The sequence below is a fragment of the Heterocephalus glaber genome, unplaced genomic scaffold (assembly GCF_053883595.1).
Source record: "Heterocephalus glaber isolate CG9 unplaced genomic scaffold, H.glaber_assembly_v1.0 deba00001509, whole genome shotgun sequence".
NCBI lineage: Eukaryota > Metazoa > Chordata > Mammalia > Rodentia > Bathyergidae > Heterocephalus > Heterocephalus glaber.
In genome coordinates, this window is record NW_028258325.1 from 20,166,504 (window position 1) to 20,187,680 (window position 21,177).

Genomic DNA, 21,177 nt, shown 5'->3' on the forward strand with positions numbered 1-21,177 from the left:
AAACAAAGGCCAACCAAGCATGGGCAGGGCCCAATTCCAGGGGAGAGACAGACAGAGAGAAGAGCAGAGAGGCAGGGGAGGAAACCTGGTTACAGGGAAACTTTGTTTATGGGGAATGGAGAAAGTCTCCTTAATTGTTTTAGTGACTGTGTTACAATGTTTCATTCTCTATTTCCATCGTGGTTGCATTCAAAGCCAACAGATTTTTTTTTTAACCAGATATAAAATGTAGTTTACCACTATGCAGTGTTTTTCTTGTAAAGGATGTTATTGTAAAGAAAATAAAATCCTTTCAGCAGAATTTTAAGTAACTGAATACTCAGGACTCCCAGAAATGAGTAGAACTTGGTTCTTCCTTGTCGAGGGTTGCCAGACTTTGCAAATAAAAATACAGGACAAAAAAAAAATTTTCTGAAGGATTCCCAATAAGATTTGAATTCCAGATAAATTACAAATAATCTTTAACCTCAAACTTTGTGTGAGACCTGCAAAAATGAAAAAAGAAAGAAAAAGTATTTGTTGTTTATCTGAAATGCAAATTTTACCATTTTTCATCTGACAACACTGTTCTCGTTGGTTTTTACTTGATTTTACTTTTTGCTGGTCTCTGAAATACTCTATGTTCTCTGGCACATGGCTCTTTCCAAATACTTCATTCTCCAAATTGACTTCTCTCTCTCGTCTCACAGAATAGGTGAATCTGAGACAGAGAGAAAAAAATCCATCTGAACTTTATTGAACACCTGTAAAGGGTCAGGTACAGTGTTAGAGTTGAGTGAGGGAAAAATAACCCAGCTACAGCCAGACTGAAGTAGGAAAGATCACATTGGAAGCCAGGTGTGGTGGCACATGCCTGTAATCTTTGCACTCAGGAGGCTGAGGCAGGAGAATTGTGAATTCAAACTCAGCCTGGGCTACACAGCCAGACCCTGTCTTGAAAAACAAATGAAGCACAGTGCATTAGTTACTTTGCTCTCCTTGCTGAGACAAAATACCCGACACCCAAAGTTAAAGGATGAAAGGTTTATTTAGCTCACAGTTTATAGAGATTTTAGTCCATAATCAGCTGGCCCCAAGGCAGGGTGGCAGATGGCAAAGGGGCAAAAGTTCATGGTGCTAGAAGACACCAAAACAACAAGGGAATTTAACAGTATCTTTCTGCCCCTTTTACCATATCCAGATTACTTAGGGGGCAGGGTAGGACTCACACCCTTAATCCTTGAGCCTAGCACTGCACCGTGAATCAATTCCAGTGTCACACACTCTAGATCCAGCCACCTCTAGCCTTTTGCATGACCACATGAGGCTTTGGGGGGACAGCTAGACACAAGCCATAACACCCAAGAAGTGGATGAGGAGGCGTGGGTTGTGATGGCTCTGTCCCAGGGAGGGGGTTTCTGGATGTCTCCAGAAGGCGAAAAGCAAATGACCATTTTGATTCCTCCGAAACTCTGAGCCCAAATAAACCTTGTTACATATGAGTTAAATGTCAGATATTTTGTTATACTGGTGAGAGAAAATTCCAGGCAAAATCACAGAGGCAGAGGTGTAGTTTAATTTTATCTATACATAAGGAAAGATAATTCAGACTAAAAACTTTATTATTGTTGTTACTATCATGTTTTTTGAGACAGGGTCTCAATGTGTAGTCCTGGCTGGGCTTGAACTTACTAGGTAGCCCAGGCTGGCCTCGAACTTGTGGCAATCCTCCTGCCTCAGCCTCCTGAGTGCTGGAATTCTATGTGTATGCCACCACGCCAGGCTACAGATCCAGAACTTCTGACCTTTGCTCTTGATGATATGATAAATTCTTCCATCTACTTTCAAAAAGAAAGGGAAGTGATACTTAGGTGTTTCTTTAATTTCTGTTGCCAGCAGAAAAGCTTTTGCAGTGTTTGATACCACAAGACTTGTAATCTAACCAAAGAGAACACAAAAGTGGGTCCTTTCTGGGGTTTGGTTGCTCACACATTCACTCAGCAAATACTTATTCAGGTCCTCCTTTTTCTTCCATCTCTTTTTTCATGTCTCTGGGATATACCAGTAAACCAAATTGGCAAACTCCTGCCCTCTGTCCTCATGAATGTGTGGTCCAGCGCAGAAGATGGTTTGGTTTTTTGAGGCAGTGTCTTGCAATGTGGTCCAGGCTGGCCTCAAACTTGTGGTGATCCTTCTGCCTCAGCCTCCCAAGTGCTGGAATTACAGGTGTACCGCTTCTAGCATTGTTGTAATTGTTTGAATTGTGAACTGATCCCACCTATTTTTAATAAAAGACTATATTGTCTTAGTCCATTTTGCATTGCTATAACAAAACCTGAGGGTGAGTGCTTTATAAAGAAAAGAGGTTTAGGGCTGGGGACTTAGCTCAGTGGTTCTGCCACTTGCCTCGCAAGCACAAGGACCGGAGTTTGATCCCAGGTACCAAAAACAAACAAACAAACAAACAAAGAAAAGAGGTTTAGGGCCAGGGATTTAGCTCAGTGGTTTTGCTGCCTGCCTTGCAAGCGCAAAGTCCCAAGTTCAATCCCCCATACCAAAAAAAAAGAGGTTTATTTGGCTCATGGGTCTAGAGATTCAGACACAAGGCACCAACATCTGCTTGGCTCTGGTGAGGGTACCATGCCGGTGGCATCTTGGTAGTGGGAGCCTATAGGGAAAGAGAGAGATCATGTGCCAAGACAAGAAACAAAAGACCAGGGAGAAGCCAGGCTCACCCTTGCTCTCAGGAACTAATCCACCCTACAAAACTGGAACTAATTCCTTCTGAAAGCAGTGCCCCAGGGTCCAGACAACCTCAGCCCCACCTCTTACAAGTTCCCTCTCAACCCCTATACCCTGAGGACCAAGGTTCCGGCATAGGAACTACATCCAAACCATAGCATACATCCACTATCAAACTACTTGATTTTGGACTTAGATGTTTGGCAAAGACTTTCTTGAAAATCACTGAAGTTAGTCTGTTGCCTTAACATAAACAACTGACTATATGATGTGTCACCAATAGAGTTTGAGCTTTCGGGAGAAAAGTAGAATTGTGGAATGCTGCATCCAAGATGGTGAGTTTCAGAACATCTCAGTATTTAAGACTGTCTAGTGAGATGACTAGGATATTAACAAGTTGGCTTATTGTTGTTTTGTGCTTTGGCTTGTTGATTTTGTGTTGAATTGAAATGCACCAACATTTGGGCAATCAGCATAACTTAATAAACTAATTGTCTTAGTTACTTTCTTGTTGCTGAGACACAATACTTGACATGCACAATATAACAGAGGAAAGGCTTATTTGGGCTCACAGTTTGTAGAGGATTTGGTCCATACTTGTCTGACTCCACAGCAGTGTGACTTGGCAGAGGAAAAACAGTTCATGGCAGGGTAGGCAGGAGGCAGAGAGGGATGAGGGTAGGGAGATGGACCCTTCCAGCCATTCCTCCCAGGGACCACATCCTCCAACCAGGCTCCACCTCCCATTTAGCTATAAACTCATTGGTGGACTAATCCATTGATGAGTATCACACCCCATTATCCAATCACCTCCCTGGGAGCACATGAGGCTCTGGGATGAACATCTAGATGTAAACCATAACACCAATATTATCTGAATGACAAAGTATGATGCCACAAAATCACACATGAGTAGGGGACCCATTCCAGTGCAAGGGAAACCAGTGGATTTTAATGTATCATATGAAAGGTAATTATGATAGTTTCAGATTCCACATTATAACTAACCTTTAAAAACTGTAACCTATCAAATTTTACCATAGTAAGACTATTGAAAGATGTCGTCAATGTCCAGCCCTTTCTCATAATGCGTCTGTGAAAAACAGTATTTTCTTCATAACATCCAACCAAAGTGACGGATAGCAACAGATTGAATGTAGGAAGAGACACAAGGACCCAGATGTGTTTCATCAAGTTGGACAGTAAACAAATCTCCCCAGGAAACTTAGCAAAACCCTGTCTTTAAAAAGGTGGGGAGCTAGGGATATAGCTTAGTGCGAAGACCCTGGGTTTAATCTCTAGTAGTACAAAAGAAAGAAAGAGAAAAAGAAAGACAGATAAATTTTCCAAAATGTCAAACAATGCCAATCATCACACCAAGTATTTTTAGTTTAAAAAGTTATTTTTCATTAAAGTATTTGCATGTACCAGTTAATATTTATTATTTTATTTTTTATTTTTGGTACCAGGGATCGAACTCGGGTCCTTGCGCCTGCGCAGTAGGGGGCGAAATATTTATTATTTTAAATGACTGAATAGGGCCGGAGATTTAGCTCAATGGTTCTGCCGCCTGCCTCAAAAGCGCAAGGACCTGAGTTCGATCACTGGTACCAAAAAAAAAAAAGACTGAATAAGCTATAATTATTTTTCTAAGTAATATTTAACACATCAAATTTAATTTCCAGTATTTTAAAATAATATTTTAATGTACCAAAAATTATATTTTAATGTACAATTTTCTTAATATTAAATAGCATTTAAAACCAGGTGTGGTGGTACACACCTGTAAACCTAGCACTTGGGAGGCTGAGGCAGGAGGATCACTGTAAGTTCAAGGCCATCCTGGGCTACATAGTGAGTTCAAGACCAGCCTGAACTACATAGTGAGACCCTGTCTCAAAAAAAAAAAAAAGAAAGAAAAGAAAAGAAATTGTACCTATTTTCACATACTATAAAAGTATCCCTATTAAAGTATACAATTCAGTGGGGGGGGCGGTTCTTGTATTCTCCAGGTGGTACAATAATCACCTCTCTCTATTTCCCAAATGTTTTTATTACTCTAAAGAAAAAACTAGAAACTATCCATTAGCAATCACTGCTCATTGTCCCTGCTTGCTCTGGAAATCCCTAATGCACTTCCTTCCATTGCTATGGATTTGCCTGTTTTGAACGTTTCATGCAAATAGAACCGTATGATATGTGGCTTTTTTTGGTCGGGCTCTTTCCTCTTAGCATAAATTCTAAGGGTCATGCATGCTGTAGCACATTTCAGTACTCCACTCCTTTTATGGCCAAGTAATATTCCACTGTGTGGTAAGCAGCTGCTTATAACAATGTGTGATAGTTATGTTCAAGAAACTCACCACCAGTGTTGAATTAGCATATACTAATCTGTTTCTCCTAGGGAGAGAGAGGATTAGGTTCTTGTAGCCTCCAGCCACATTTCCATCAACCAGTCAATACATGTTTGTTTGTTTGGTATTTCTACTTGAAAACATCTCCTTTAATATTGTTCCTCATTCATTAACATTACACTGATGGCTAAAGACACCATAAATCATGCCTGAGTCTTTCCTGACCAATCTATTTCTCCACACAGAATACACTATCTCCTCCTCATGCTCAGGAAGACTAGATAAGACATCAACATTACACTCTGGGTGCTATTTTAACCAGCGAAACCATCAACAAAAGCAAAACAACAACAAAACACAAACTCCATGGTGGCACTAAATAGATCATGAGAGGAATGTTTATTTGCAGTGGAAGCACTGAAACAAGAGGGCAGAGTGTGGGCTCAGTTGTACATCTGCCCCTCATTAGGGGACACAAATTTCTCATCATTCTGTGCATGTCCACAAATGACTGCAAAACGTGACAAATACGAATCAATATTTCCAGAGGGTTAAAATAAAATTTAGCAAATAGAGGAATATACAAGTATGTGCCCCACAGTAATGAAGGCTGGTACACCATGCTTGTTCATCCATTCCTCACCTCACAGATAGGTTCTTTTTATCCACTTTTTGGCTATTACAAGAAAGCTATAAACTGGCTTCTGTCCACTTTCCAGTATGAGTTTTGTGCAAACATGTATTTTCAGTGTTCCTGGGTAAACACCAAGAAGTGGAGTTCCTAGGCCATATGGTAATCATGTTTAACTCTGCAAGATACAGCTAAGCCATTTTCCAAAGGGCCACACCATTCTCCATGTCCATCACCAGCGTCCAAAGGCTTCACTCCCTCCATATCCACTTGGAGACGGGTTATCATCCATCTTTTTTACTGGACCATCCTGTTGGGTATGAAGCAGTAGTTGTGTTTCCCTGCTAGACAATGATGCTGAGCATTTTCTCATTTATTTATTGAGTACTTGTAGACCTTCTGTGAAATGTCTGTTCAAATTCTTTGCCCATTTTTAAATTGAGTTGATTTTTTGCTATACATTGTGAGAAATATTTTTACATTCTAACTACTAGATCGTTTTCATATATATGGCTTTATAAATACTTTCTCCCATTCTTTGGATTGTCTGTTCATTTTTGTGACTTTTTTTTTTGTACCAGGGATCGAACTCGGGTCCTTGCACTTGGGAGGCAGGCAGTGGAACCACTGAGCTAAATCCCCAGCCCTCATTTTTGTGACTTTTACAGTACAAGAGTTTAATTTTGGTGAAGTCCATTTAACCTATTTTGTTTCCTTTTCCTGCCTGGGATTTTATGTCCCATCTAAGAAACCATTGCCTGATCCGTGATCAAGACTGATTGATTTTCATTAAAGATTGCTTTGAGTATTTTGAGTTCCTCCCATTTTCCTATGATTTTTAAGATCTGCCTGTCAATTTCTGCAAAGAAATCAGTTGCAGTTTTTAAAGGCATTGCAATAAGTCTATGGATCAATTTGAGGAGTTTTGACATTTTAATTTTATTGTTTTGCAATCCATGAACTTGGCATACATTTCTTCTTTAGTTTATTTCAGTGACGTTTTGTAGTTTTCAGTGTTTATGTCCTGCCTTTTTAAAATATTTATTCCTAAGTATTTTATTGTTTGATGCTATCATAAATAGAATTGTTTTCTTACTTTCATTTTCAGTTTGTTCATCAATAAGGTACAGAAAGAAATCTGATTTGGGTACATTGATCACTCTGATATTACAAATGTTAAAGTGTCCTGAAACCAAAACTGAGAGCCAGTGCTCTGGTGAGATAGAATTCGCATCCCAATGGCCTGCTACAATAATATTGATTTTCCTTTCCTGGGAATGTTGTTATGTTGACTTTGGGAAAATGCTACTGACATTGGCTAATCTATAAACACATAATGTGTCAGATTGTAGGCTCAAGTAAACCTAGGGAAAAGCAAGAACCTCATAGGCAGATCAGGACTGTCCCTGTCAGGCTGCCCCGTTTGGCTCCAGACCTCTGAGGGACGAAAGGGTCTTCCCCGACCAGTGTAGTGCCTCCTCTACATGTGCAGCTGGACTCCCTGGCCAAACGGAGGCAAAGGAAAGGGACCACTCAGGACAGCCAAGATCAGTGGGCTGTTACCTGGATTAGGGCCTCCCTCCCTCCTGTGCTCAGGTGCAGCTCATTTATAAGCACACTGTTCACACAACACTAGACTCTAGAACTGCGAAAGTATTATCCGTTCTCATCGCGACCTACTATAGGCTATTGTTATTGCAGTTATTTTTCATAGTTCTTTTTTAAAACATGTGGTTGTCCCTTGTTATTCTTTCAAAGGTTGTTCTTCATTATTCTTGTTCAACATTCTCCTGACACCTTTTGGATTTTTATTTTTTCATGTCAGTTTCATTTCTAGGCCCTTAGTGGGATTTTGACTTGTTCAATAACATTTTTTATAGTAACTTGGGAAAGATTTTATTTTCATGGCATTTTTCCAATCTGGGATTTTGGTATGTTGTTCCATCTACTCAAGACATGCTTTATTTTCTGTAATAAAATTTTAGTACTTTCTTCAGATGGATTCTAAACTTTTCTTATTAAATTTCTTCATGATACTATGTTTAAAGCACTTGTTTTGTGGTTACTCTAAGAGTAAACATTATTAATATAAAGGGAATTATTGGTTTTTTAAAAAAAATCTTATGTCCAGTCACTGCCAGTTCTCTCATTGGTTCTAGTATTTTTTAATACATTCATTAGGAATTCGAGGCATACAATTATATTCAGGTAGTAATAACCTCACCTTTTCTTCTTCGGTGTTTAAAATTTTTCACTCACTTTTCTTGTCTTATTACACAGTTAGAACCAAATAATTCTGAATTATAGTATTTATATTTGTTTACCCATTATTGAAATCAGGAGTGTTTACTTTTGAAAATTTTGTAGGCAATATAAATTTTAATACAAAACAGGAAAGTAGACTGCATCCCTTTGGGTTGTAGTAATAATGATATTTAGGGCAAATAATAGTGCATAGCACCCTGAGAGCAAAATTGCTGAGTCTCCGGGCTAGAAATAGAGATTTAAAAGAACTTTTCATTCCTTACATTCTTCAAGAAAGTGATAGGAGAGGAGAGCCAGAAGAATCCGATGTATCCAAAATGGCAGATGAAGCGGTCAGAGATGAGGAACAGCTGGGGAGAACCAGCACCCGGAGAGCAGCAAGCAAGATTTTCTTGGGCAGAAGCCAGAAACACCAGCTGGAAGATAACCACTGTGTCAAAACAGTTGTAGACGGAAGCCAAAGATGGATAGGAAGCTCTGATAGGAAGTAGTCAGGGGGATTAATGGAAAGTCTTGGCAGGGGGCTTCTAGGCAGAGATTTTTAAGCTTGCAAAATACAAGCTGTCATCTTCCTATAGTAGTCGAGTTCTTTACCTCGTCCAGTGCAATCATGCTGTATACAATTGGTGTTTAATAAATATTTGTTAAAGGGCTAGACAAGGAGAGAGAACAACAGCATCTCAAAAGCCAAAGAAAAAGGGACAAAGTTTAATACCAAAACAGATGACTTTAAAGTCATCTTTTAAAAAGAATTTTGCTGAACTATAACATGCATACACTGAAAGCACACAAATCATACACCTCAATAAATTATCACTCCATATGCCACTACCCACCCACAAAAGTAATCACAAAATAACACAAATTTAAGCTACTTTAAAACCTTGTATAAATAAAATAATACAGTATATACCTTTTTTTTTTTTACATCCAACATCCTCTGCTCAACATTGTGTTGAGCAAATTTGGGGGATTTCTCTATGTTGACTCATGTAGCAATAGTCTTTTTTCAGTGCTGCATAGTAGTCCACTGGAGAAATATACTACAATTTATTTTTCTATTCTATTGCTCGTAGGCACTTAGAATATTTTCAGGTTGGAACTATTACAAATAATGCTACTGTGAAATTTTAATGCATGTCTTTGGAGAAACATAAATATTTCTGTAGAATGTACATGAAGAAATGGAATTGGCAGGTCATAGCTATTTTCAGCTTTCATAGCTATTCCTGTTTATGCCAATTTGTGTTCCTATTAACAATGCATAGGAATGCCAATTATGTCACATCCTGGCCATCCTGTGGTTGCCCCTGATGATTTAGCCATTCTTGTGGATGTGCAATGGTATCACACTGTAGTTTTTAAATTTCATTCCTCTAATGACTAATGGAGTTAAGTGAGTTGGGAAGTTTGCAAAATTAAATCACATCCACTACAAAATATCTGATAACACAAATTATCAAAAATAAAGCCTCCAGTATTGGTTTGCTAGGACTGCTGTAACGCAGTATCTCAAATTGGATGGTTTATAATGTCAGAAGTTTCTTCTATCTCAGTTCTTCAGGATAGGAGTTTGACATCTAATTGTCAGCAGGGCCATCTTTCCCCTGAAGCCAAGCAGGGAACCCTCCCTTGTCTGGGCAGTTAGCTGGTGACAACTGGCATTCCTGAAGGCACCAACCTGTGCTGCTACCCTTATTTACTATTGCGTTTGTGATTGCAACGAGGTCAAGTCAAGGGATAACAAAAACAGCAGCAAGCCTAGTAAGTTTGCCCCAATTCCATACCAAAGGACATCATGTTCGCCATAGGGATGATGGTTTTTAAGTAAATGGAATGGAGAAAAGTGGTAGCAGAGCTAGATCAGAAAAGCCAGACGGAAAAATCAGCAATGGGAGAGTCAGTAAAGTCCTCACACCAGGGCATCTACTGATGTTCAGAGAGACTGTGGTGATGTGAACTATAGAGCGGCTATATGTTTGAGTGTAATTTTAAAATTTGCTTTTGGGTTCCATTGTTACCTTTTGAAAACTATAAGCATAAGGAGATGATAACAACTTTTATTATATTCATACCTTTTAAACCCATAGCTTTTGAAGACTGACTTCAGTCCAGAATGGATCTTTATTCCCTATTATTGAAGTGTTCCACACATCGCTCAATGTGGAATTTCCAGAGCAGGGTCCTTGCAAGGAGAAAATATCAGCAATGCAGCCAGAGGCCTGTGTGGCTGGGAACATCAGTTTTTGAAGTTGAGTGTGAATTCATACGTGAATATTTCTCCACTCCAAATCAGAGAGTGAATGATTGACAAAGATAGGTCTATCTGAGAAACTGGGCCTAGAAACTAGGCCAAGTTTGCTTTTTGACTTGGCTCTGCTAGGTATGAACCTCAGCTGCATTTTTCTCCAGAGATTGAGAATAACCCCGAACTTGGATATTTGGTAAAGGATTATAGTTGACATATTTACAGCACTGGGGCATCTTAGGGGTATTCAATGACAGCCACTGATGTTACAGGAACATTTGAACTGGAGGTTGCTGGCATGTTCCGTGAGTTTTATGTCATGCTTAATCCTTTTCCACATTTGGGAAAATATTCTAAGCTGGGTAACCCAAAATTGCACATATAATCACAGCAGTCTTTTCTAAGGCCATCATAGAATGAAACAATATAAACAAAACAAAATTAAAACTCTTAGATTTGGCTCTAATTAATTGAATTTGTATAAAATATTCTTCCTTAGTTAAAACTTTTAAGCAGCTATTTCAACACTCAAAGTTGAAAACATTTCTAAGCCTTGCAGTTCACTTTTATAGAGCATACTTTGTTGATCTGCCTCCATGTTTCTGGTCATGATAAAAAGTCATTGAAATGTGAATATCTACGTAGATGTAAACATAAAAACTACAAGTAAAATTGAGCTAAATCTACATTGACTTCAAACCATAAACTAAAAGCTTATTTTTGCCTTTTATGAAAACCCTGACATCGGCTGTTTTCTTGTGATGGATTATTTTTGGAGTGCAGTGAGGGTGGAGATTCTGGCCCCTCAGAGTTTATAAATAGTAATCACATTTTAAGCAAATATATGGCCTAACACAAAATTGATATAAAATGATGATAATCAATGTTTAAAGTTTTGGAATGTCATTTGGCTTTAAATACTATCTTTTCCCCCATTAAGAAGATTGAATCGCAAGTTTGAGGCATGCTCAGTTGTGCCCTCTGAGTTTAGAATCAGTCCAGTTCTCCTCACTCTCCAGCCGTGAGCCTGGTCCACAACGTTCTTCTCCCAGACACATGTGGCAGCGTCCTTGCTGGGCTTCTTGCTGCCACTTTAGCTCTTTCCAATCGACTGTCCATACAACAGGTCCATTTGGACTTTCTTACCTGTAAACCAAATCATGTCTCTGCCTGCTCAAAACTCTCCAGTGGCTTCCACTGCATGTAGAATAAAGTCCATCCCTGAGAGCATTGTTCGCAGCCCTCCCTGGTCCACACCTCCCTGCCCTGCGCCTCGCACATCACTACACCACTCCTCCACCTGCTGCAGCTCAACAGCCCTGCTTTCTTCCAGCTTTCCAAAAGCATTCCCAGTTAGGGTCTCAGCGCTAGACATGCCCTCTGCCTAGAAGGCTCTGTCCCACAGTCTTCACATGGGTGCTTGTAGGGAAAAGGGAAAGGGGATGTTACTAGGACCTCTGCAATGAGTCCTAGTCTCCTGTGAACCATGGCAGCACAAGGTGAATTAACTTATAAAAGAAAGGTGGAAAAATGAGACTTTGAGAAGAAGCTGGCGCTGCTCTGGGCCAGCTTACCCCACCTTTTATTCAATACATCAGGAGAAACAGATGTAACAAATGACTTGCAGGGAGTTCAGTACATCAGGAGAAACAGATGTAACAAATGACTTGCAGAGAGTTCAGTACATCAGGAGAAACAGATGTAACAAACGACTTGCAGAGAGTTCAGTACGTCGGGATAAACAAGGTGTAACAATCCAAGAACAATGAGGAACTGAGTAGATGAAGATTTTGTCCCTCCCAGGATGTCCTCAGGTGGTGTAATCTGGTCCTGGAGCATCACAGCATCACCGGATCATTGAGGTCTCATTGGCACCGGAGGCCAAAATGGAATCATGTCTCAAAAATGCCATAGCTGGGCTGTAGGCAGGAGAACTAGGCCTAATCAAATGATTTTCCCCCAAAATTATGTAGCATGGGGCCAGGAATTTAGCTCAGTGGTTTCCCTGCCTGCTGCGCAAGTGCAAGGACCCGAGTTCGATCTCCTGTACCAAAAAAAAAATTATGTAGCATGGCTCCTGACAGGTCTCCCTTTCGCAACCCCCAGCCACCTCCTCAGAGAAGCCTTCCCTCCCCCACACCTGCCAACGACCTGTGTCCAACATCCTGCTTTAAAATTTGATATGTATTTGGCACATTCATCTCAGCTACACACAGGAGTTCTCCAGCATAGACCACTTACTAACCCTTAGAACATGCTTAAGTAAATGTAAAGGATTTGAAGTTATCCCATGCATGTTATCAGCCCATAGTGCAATGAAATTGGAAATCAATGGCAAAAGAAACCACAGGAACTTCATAAACACGTGGAAATTAAATAACATCCTCCTGAACAACCAATGGGATGCAGCTGAAATTAAAGAAAAAATCAGAGTTTCTACAATTAAATAATAATGCTAACACAACATACCGGAACTTATGGGACACAATGAAAGCAGTCCTATGAAGGAAATTTATAGTGGTGAATACTCATATCAGGAAAACGGAGCAGGTTCAAATAAACAACCTAATGTTTAACCTCAAGCTTCTAGAAAAAGAAGAGAAAGTCAAGCTCAAAGCTCATACAAGGGAAGAAATTATAAAAATCAGAGCAGAAATTAATGCAACGGAGCCTAAAAAGACAATTCAAAGAATCAATGAATCGAACAGTTGTTTCTTTGAAAGATTAAATAAAATTGACAAACCCTTAGCCAACCTTATCAAAAAAGGAAAGAAAAGACTCAAATCCATGCAATTAGGAATGGAAAGGGTGAAATCACAACAGATCCTACAGAAATCTAGAAGATTGTCAATACCTACTTTGAGAACCTGTATTATAATAAGATGGAAAACACAGAAGAAATGGACAGAGGGCCGGGGATTTAGCTCAGTGATTCTGGCGCCTTCCTCGCAGGTGAAAGGTCCCGAGTTCGATCCCTGGTACCAAAAAAAAAAAAAACAACAAAGAGAAATGGACAGATTACTTGATACACATAAATCACCTAAGCTCCGTCAAGAAGATATGAGAATTCTAAATAAACCAATATCAGCCAATGAAATTGAAGATGTAATTGCAAGCCAACCAACAAAGAAAAGCCCAGGCCCTGACAGACTCATTGCTGAATTCTCTAAGAAATTTAGAGAAGACCTAATGCCACTACTTCTCAAACTCTTTAATGAAATTGAAAGGGAAGCAATACTCCCAAATTCACTCCTGGAAGCAAGCATTATCCTGATACCAAAACCAGAGAAAGATCCAACCAAAAAAGAGAACTACCAGCCAATCTCCCTAATGAACATAGACGCAAAAATCCTCAATAAGATATTGGCAAGCAGAATGCAGCAAATCATCAAGAAGGTCATACACCCTGACCAAGTAGGATTCATCCCAGGATGCAGGGCTGGTGCAACATATGCAAATCACTGGTATTGTATTTGGTAGCTATAGCATTCTCTCCCTAGAAGGTGGGCTGTGGAAGTTTCTTGTCCCTCAAGACCTCTGACAACTGCACTTAGAAATTTTTCAATCATGTTGTGTCTATGAATGAATGAATGAACGTCCAGATTCACAGATTACCTATGTTCTATTTGTAGTTTGGTTATTGAGTAATAGAGCAACCTCTAGCAAGGATTGACTGTCTCTGAGCCTCAGTTTCCTTTATGAATAATTAATTAGTAAACTGAACTAGATGATCTTTCTTCTGCTTTGGTTCCCTTTTTTTTTTGGTGGTGGTGGTGGTACTGGGGCTGGAACCCAGGTCCTTGGGCAAATTTATAGCTACATCCCCTGGAATAGATGATCTTTAAAGGGCCTTCCTTGTTCTATATTTCCATGGTTCATACTAAGGTAGTATCCCCCTCCCTTTCCCTTCTCCTCCTCCTCCTCTTTCTCTCTCTTTCTCTTTCTCTGTTTCTCTTTCTCTCTCTATTTCTCTCTCTCTCTCTCTCTCTCTCTCTCTCTCTCTCTCTCTCTCTCTCTCCTTCTCCTCCTCCTCCTCTCTCTCTCCCCCCAGCCCCCTGTCTCTCTTACCACCACTCTCCTCGATTCATGGATAGTTCTAAACTAGTTAGAAATGTTTTATTCATAAACTTGGAGCTCCCAAGGATGTATGCTGGTCTCCAGACACTAAATTGTCATCACAGCCACATGTTGTAGTGTTTATTATCCCTTGCCTAGCCAACCCCTTCAAAACCACACCCTCCCCTGCCAAGCCACAGCCCAACCCTGCCTTTGGAAATAAAAATGGAATAGAAGGCTCTCTGGCTGCTGGAAAGAAAGAAAGAGGAAAAAAAAAGCTGCGCGGATTTTTAACTAGCACAACATTTCTGGAGAAATCAGAGTGCAACTGACAGAATTGATAGGAACTTTATAAAAATGTCTTCACATGATAAAGTCTTTGAAGATAATAAAAAAGAGTGATGTGAAATTTTAGATACAGTAGTCCTGCTTATCTGGGGTTTTGCTTTCCAGGGTTTCAGTTATCCACAGTCAACCACAGCCAGAAAATATTAAATGGAAAATTCCAGAAATAAACAACCCATGAGTTTTAAATTTTGAACCATTCTGATTGGCATGGTGAGAACTCGTGCTGTATCGTTCATCTCACCTGGGATGGGAATCATCCTTTTGTCCCTTGTACCCATGCAGTATGTCCTACCCCCGCCCTCCGTCAGTAACTCCCTCATCTATCAGATGCACTATGGCCGTATTCTACTGCCTGTGTTCAAAAAACCCTTATTTTACCTAATAATGTCCTCAAAGTACAAAAGTAATGATGATAAGAGGGCACCAGGACATACAACATAGGACAAATTAACTGCTCTATGTGGCAGTGCTGAGAACAAATGTGAAAAACCGTTGTGCTAAAATGTAGGGTTCCATACTATTCACAGTTTCAGACACCCGCCAAGGATGGTGGAACATATTCCTTACAGAAAAGGGGGAACTGCTGTACTTCCAGAGGCAATTTCTAAATTACTATATCTACGCCATACAGAATTAAAATGACTGCCTTGTACTTGCTTCACTTTAAGCCATTCCATTTATAATATGCCAGCAATATACATTAAAAATAATATAGTGATGATTAGACTGCAATGTTACACGCTTAAACTTACATTGACCCTTATTTCAGAGTCTGTGAAAAATGGTCTCAGAAGATTAAAATAAAGGAAACCTCTTTCATGGCTAGAAGAACTAAAGTCAGTACTCATTGCAAGCACAGGTTTTAATTAGCTTTTAAATGCTTATCTACAAACCAAGATTTTAAAATTGAAAACCACATGAAGACTTATATTGCCAACATTTATGAGCTGAAGGAACATTGAGGTCTTCATTTAACAGTGAGGAAATTGAAACTCAGAAGGATCAAATGACTAAGCCAAGGTCACGTAATGCATCTGTACTGAAGCTTGGGACAGACCCTCTGGGTCACTGACTGATGGCTCTGTGTTTTCTCATCATGCCAGGATGCTCCTTGGAGACCCTGGAGCCATCAGCAGCTTTCAATCACATGTGCCAAGCCAGTCACAGAGTAGCCTGAAAGAGCAATCGGTCCATTCACTGAGCAAGTATTTTAGGAATTATAGTGTTAATTGTCATGCTGATATTATAATAGTTGCTAATCATTTTTCATGGTGCTGGGGATGAAACCTTGGACCTTGCTCATGCTAACCATGCACTCTACCACTAAGCTACAGCCCCAGCTCAGGAATTGCTAATTTCTCTTAAATTTATGTCAGGTATTATACTATATATGTTAATCCCGTTGTCCTATTTAATTTCACAGTAAATAATAATGATAATCATCTTTATTAATACATTCTTTTGTGGCAAGCACTTTTCTAAGCTGATTAGATTTAATAAATTATTTAATCCTCAGAAGTACCTTGTAAGTACTATTAGCAGTCTGGAAGTGCTCTTTCATGAGTGTCTTTAGTTGCTCCATTGTGGCTGCCTCAGTGCCTGGATTGACTCGAAACATTTGCTTTTCACGGTCATTTTTATTTGGGGGAAGAGCCAAAAGTCTTGTGGTGCCTATCTGGAAATGAAGTGGATGAGGGAGCACTAATGTTTTCATGAGCTTGCCTTTCCATCATCTGGCATTCTGCAGCAGCATTCACTGTAGCTTTGATCACGCCACAGTAAAGATACTGGGGAAAGAGGACTTGCAGAACTGTTTCAGAAAGTGGCAGGATTGATGGGCTAAGTGCGTTCAAAGCAAGAGACAGTATTTTCAGGGGGGTGAATGGCAATATCTCTTTTACTGTAAGAATTTTTTTAATTTGAGCAGTTACTATATATTTTGATCATGCCTCATGTTGTCCACCTATATTTTTGTCTGTAGGACTCACAATCAGATTCCATTAGGAAGACAGCATCCGTTTAGGTGCTTGAGGGGATTCACTGGTGTACCAGGTAGACTGCTCACATTGGGCTGAGCTCTCACATCCAGCCATCTCAGTTTATAGATGGCTGCCTTGCCCTCCTGCTCTGGAGAACGTGGGGCCCCTCCTGGCCCTTCAGTTCCGGCCAAGCTGATAGGATCATAGTGAACAAGGCATGCACTCTGTGTTTAGAAGAGAACCATGAGCTGAATGAGTGGCGTGTGCCCATAATCCCAGCAACTCAGAAGGCTGAAGCAGGAGGATCCTGAGTTCAAGACCAGCCTGGGCAATGTAGCCAGATGCCATCTAAAAAGGAGGGAAGAGCCAGAGGTGGCAAGGGGTGAGCATGGCAATCCATTTGTGTGGCTTGTTTTAGTACAATTATATATCTTCTTTCATGTTCTAAGACTAATCTTTCTGAGATTAAAATAAAATTAACCTTTAGGGTAAAAGCAAAGAGCTTCTGCCCTTTTTATGTTCTTGTTATCAATTCTCTTACTTATTGAATCTATGGTCAAAAATTTTAATTGGTTCAGAATACAATAAAGAAAAATCGGTTGTTATCTGTTGATTTTGCTGTAACTCAGCAGCTCTGGTAAATCTAGCATTTCAAAATGGCCAAGCAATGGAGGTTTATTCACTTATTTATGTACTTATTTATTTTGCTGTCCTTGGGGTTGAACCCAGGGATTTTGCACTCAGCTACATCGCCAGCCCTTTTAAATTTTTTTTTATTTTGAAGCTGGGTCTCACTAAGTTGCCCAGGCCAGGCTCAAACTTGTGACCCATCAGCCTCAGACTCCCAAAGTGCTGGAATTTCAGGCATGTGCCACCACACTGGGCTTGCAATGGAGGTTTTTTTGTTTTGTTTTGTGTTTTAATTATATATTTCTGTATTATCTTCTCCTTTTTCTTTCTCTTTTAGTTCATATTTGCAATGCATAATGATTACATTACTCAAGGGGAATTTGTACATGTGCATAATACATCTTGATTGGGTTGTTCTGACCCTTCCTTCCCACCCTTCTCTGCTCCCTCTCTCTCTTGTTCCCTTTCTCATTCACAAAAGCTTTATTTCCATTTCTTTCCTAAATTCTCTCTTTTAAAATAACACCTTTTCCCTTCCTTCCCAGCTCCTTCCACCTCTTGTTTCCCTCCCCATTTGAAAAGGATCTCCCTAGTCCTATTATCTATCTTTTATTTTGCTCCTTATATATTTTGGGTTTCTCATATAAGAGAAACTATGTGATATTTAAACTTGTGTAAGTACAGATGGCCAATAAATACATGAGAAAATGCTCAACATCACTGACCATTAAAGAAATGCAAATTAAAACCACACAGATTAGGGCTGGGATGTAGCTCAGTGGTTCCACCGCTTGGCTGGCAAGCTCAAGGACCCAAGTTCGATCCCCGGTACCAAAAAAAAAAAAAAAAAAAAGCACAGATTCCATCTCAATCCAGAAAGAATGGCTATCATCAAGAAATCAAATGATAACAAATGCTGGCAGGGCTGTGGGGTGAAGGAACCCTTCTACACTGTTGGTGGGAATGTAAACTAGTTCAACCACTATGGAAATTCCTCAAAAAAACAAATATAGGGCCGGGGATTTAGCCCAGTGGTTCCGTCGCCTGCCTCGCAAGCACAAGGACCCGAGTTCGATCCCTGGCACCAGAAAAAAAAAACGAAATATAGAAATTCCATTTGACCCAGCTATTCCCCTTCAAGGTATCTTCCTGAAAGAGTTAAAGTCATCATATTACAGGGATAAATGCACACCCATGTTTATAGCAATGCAATTCATAATAGCTAAATCTTGAAAGTGGCTTATGTTCCCATCAACAGGTGAATGGATTAAAAAAAATGTGGTATTTTCACAGAAGGGAGCACTACTATGCCTTAAAAGAAGATAAACTTGAGGCATTTTTAGGTACATGGATGCATTTTGAGACTGTACTGTTAAGCAGTGGAGGTTTTTGAAGTTGCTTTGCTTATGGTGATGATTTACAAGGGGATAGAAAAAACAGTACTCTGTAGTTGTGGACTCTTTCGTATTTTTGATGTGGTCCTCATTGAAATGCCACTCTGTCTCCTTTGTACTTCACTGGACCCCAGCAATGCTTCAACATTTTCTCAAGCTCTGCTCAAAGTTTCTCTTCCATGAAACCCTTGCCTAGTTTCTCGAATCTACCTTACTCCTCTTTTCTCTAAATTCACCACCTTTCATTGCCTGTGATATTCACCATGCTACCTCTTGTTATGATCACTTTTAGGAAACCATAAAATTTTACTTGTTTATGATAAACAACTTGAGGGTAGAGAGAAATAACCAATGTCTTCTTTCCTAAACTATGTAAAACAGTATCTTGCACATTAATGGTATTAAAAAATAGGGGAGGGGCTGCTTAGGAGAAGGACATTTTCATGTCCACCTTAGGGACAAGGAAGTTAAAGCATTCCACTCGGGCAGTGAGACAATACTGCACTGGCTTGGAGTGACCCTGTGACCAAATGGAGGGCCCCCTGGGGCTTCCTTCCAGGTTCTTGGTGTCCCAAAAAGTGACACATAGAAAAGGCATGTGAACATACATTTATTAAAGGCAGAAAAGAAACTGCTATGCTCTGTAGAGTGAGAGCAGGCTGAGGAAAAGCCTCACATGGGGCCGAGGATTTAGCTCAGTGGTTCTGGCGCCTGCCTTGCAAGCACAAGGTCCCTAGTTCGATCCCCAGCACCAAAAAAAAAAAAAAAGAAAAGAAAAGGCTCACAGAGGCCCCAGGATAAGGAAAAGGGTTTTTTGTACCCAAAATTCCCAGGTTATCGGTCTGTTATACAGATAAGGCATTGAGAAAAATCAACCTATCAAACACTGAGTGTAACACCAAGTATAACTATCTTATCATCTGGGCTGGGGATTTAGCTCAGTGGTTCCGAAGCACAAGGTCCCAAGTTCAGTCCCCCCTACCAAAAAAAAAAAACACACACACACACACAAATAACTATCTTATCATCTGGCTTCCTATCACATGTAAATGAAGGATCAGAAATAGTGTCTTTTGATTGGTTGTGCCCACATGCAAATGAAGGACTGAAAAGAGCATCTTGATTGGCCCTGTGAGCAGTACCAGATTTGAATGAAGGATTGAAAATAGCAGGTTACTGATTGGTCCAAAATAGCACCTTTCTGTTTGGTTTTGTACACAATGATGATGATATCACTATATTGAAAGTGTCCCTTTCCCTGTTGTCCTGTCTTAACCCTACACAGGAGGAAATAGAACAAGGTGCAGAAGCAGAGAAAAACTAGTTACAGGTAGAAGTATACAGAAATTGCCAATGAGAAAAAGGAGCAGGAAAAGAAAAAATGTGAAGGGGACGAAAGGCTCATCAGCACAAGAGACTTTGTTTTCAAATGTATGGGGATCGGGGTGGGTAAAGGCAAATGAAAGGCCCAAAGGGATTTTCATTATCTCCTTAAGAAAATGTGTTATGCCAACCAAAAGAGCTAATTTGGGCTTTGGGAAGTAGAGGAGAAATGAGGAAGGCTCCATCCATTGGTGAAAGGTAAGAGAACTGAGAAAAGAAAATAGAGTATAAAGGGGAAGAAGAGAGGGAAGTGGTCAGATCCTTTTTTGGTTATTAAAATGACTCCAAGCACAATCAACTTTCAACAATTTTGCAAAATCAAAGGGAAAAAAGAAAACCACAATGAAAGGAACTTAGAGCCAAAATTGCATTTTTCTTGCTTCAACAGAATATTTTACTCTAATTTTAAAGTTACTTCCACCTTCTGCTTTATTCTTACAGCAACACAGATCCAACTAGCACCTAAAGATACTGAGGGGTCTATCAGGACCATGTATGTGACATAACAATGTCTTGAGTAACAAGTTAAGTACAGTGTTTCAGACACTAGCTCAGTGGAAGAGCACTTGCCCAGCATGCATGAGGCCCTGGGTTCCAGTCTCAGCACTGTAAATAAAAAAATGATGTGCAGCGTGGATAACTGTACCAAAACTTATAAAGCTTGTGCTTAAATTCCTGTAAGAACTTTTCAGTCTTCATGTGCATGTGTATGTGTGCGTGTGTGTGTGTGTGTGTGTATGTGTGTGTGTGTGTGTGTCTGTGTGTGTGGTGCCCAGAGCCTTCACAGTAAGCTACATCCCCAGCCTTTTTTATTTTCTATTTTGTGACAGGGTGCTGCTGAGTTGCTAAGTTTCCCAGTGTGGGCTGAAACTTGTCATTCTCCTGCCTCAGCCTCCTAGAGTGCTGAGATTATTTTCAATCATTTTAAACCCAAATTTGGGGGTTTTTTTTGGTACTGGGGATTGAACTTGGGACCTTGCGCTTGAGGCAGGCATCGGAACCACTGAGCTAAATCCCTGGCCCCTGAGCTAAATCCCTGGCCCTAAACCCAAATTTTGAAATGTCTGTTATAGCAGTGCCTTATGATCATCCTAAATGTTTTTATACTTCAGAACCCTTCTTTATGCGAAAGTATCAGAGAAAAAAAATTTTTTTTGGTTTTTTGAGG

General features: G+C 39.9%; 1 protein-coding gene across 2 annotated transcripts in view; it reads left to right on the forward strand.

Annotated features, from left to right (window-relative positions):
• Window positions 1–21,177, forward strand: part of Rbpj (recombination signal binding protein for immunoglobulin kappa J region) — a 242,224-nt gene that overhangs the window by 62,884 nt on the left and 158,163 nt on the right. The gene's annotated exons all lie outside the window — the stretch shown is intronic.